Source organism: Cynara cardunculus, unplaced genomic scaffold, assembly GCF_001531365.2.
Source record: "Cynara cardunculus var. scolymus isolate 2C unplaced genomic scaffold, CcrdV1 Un_Scaffold_1927, whole genome shotgun sequence".
Taxonomy (NCBI): Eukaryota; Viridiplantae; Streptophyta; class Magnoliopsida; order Asterales; family Asteraceae; genus Cynara; species Cynara cardunculus.
The window spans coordinates 62,353-63,796 of record NW_020200917.1 but is presented as its reverse complement, the minus strand read 5'-3'; positions in this window follow the sequence as shown (position 1 = coordinate 63,796).

Below are 1,444 nucleotides of genomic sequence, written 5' to 3'. Positions count from 1 at the left end.
GTCGTGCAACTTCGGTGTTCTCTCTCCTTGGCGTCATTTTCTATGGTCTAAATCATAAGGGAGTTCATCAATAATATAACAATGCATGTAAGGGGGTATTCATCACATGGAGAGATATTCAAGCTTTTATGTAACCACATGACTTAAATTTATACACATAAAGGCCTGTCATAATTGAACATTTCTCCAAAGATGCCATGTATTCATAGACGGTTACAACCATGAAAACAACACCTCACATGACTAGGCAAAAGAGTGGGTATTCTATCCCTAATTTCCATCCTAGAACATCCATCCTATGATGATTCCCATCATTAGCATTATCACACTACTTACTACCATCCATTTGTACAATTTCCTTATTTCATGCCTTGCTGCAGCGACAGCATACGCGTTCCTTCTCATACTCTCATGGTGTGCTTCCATCACATCGGACAGATTATTTAGGATGTGGTGATGGTATCCCAGCCGGGTCTGGTGAGTCTGCGTGTCAGATGCAATCCTCTGCACCCATTCTCGTTCAGTCGGGCTCATGCCTTGGGTATAGGATGCAGGCACTCCAGTCACTATTTGGGGTAGCCTGTGCCCTTGCTGTGGTTGTGATGGCTCTCCTCTCACTCTAGATGAATTCTCAAATGTCACTCGTTGAGGCAGTGGAACGCTTTTCCTTGGCGTGACTCTGATCCTTGAGCCATGATAGGTTCGTGGTGGAACATCGGGTACTGGCTCCGTTGGGGGTAAGAAAGATGCTTGAGGAGTGGCAGCTGCTTCACTAGTTGCCGTGTCTTGTTCATACGGGTCTATTTCTTCATTGCGAGCTGAGTTCCTTCTAGAGCGACCAACCACGTAACTGGATTCATCGGCTGAGTATTCGCTAGGATCGGACGACATCATAGAGATATGCGACATTAATAGTCTTAATCACTAAAATGCACCATCTAACAAACGCTTGGTGATACAATGGAAACTTCTAAAACAATACTTAATAGTGACAATCATGCTGGATCCTCTGAACTTAGCCTCTGGTTACACTACCAGAGCTTCTGATTGCATGACCAGAGCTTCTTGTCACACTAAAGTCCTTAAAGAAGGATTTCTTATCCATCGGTTCCCTGACAACTGATTAGAATTCCAATTGTCATCTGCTGGTTCACATATATACTTAGAATAATCATAGAATTTTCGTCCATCGATCCTCTGGTTTCTTATAATACACTTAACAGAGCTTCTGCTTACAAGACTAGAGCCTCTGGTTCAATTATCATACTTAGAAAAATACTAAGCAGCCTATCCATCGGTCCTCTGGTTCCTCATAATGCACTTACCAGAGCTTCTGGTTTCAAGACCAGAGCCTCTGGTTCAATTATCATACTTAGAAAAATACTAAGCAGCGTATCCAATGGTCCTCTGGTTCCTCATAATGCACTTACCAGAGCTTCTAGTT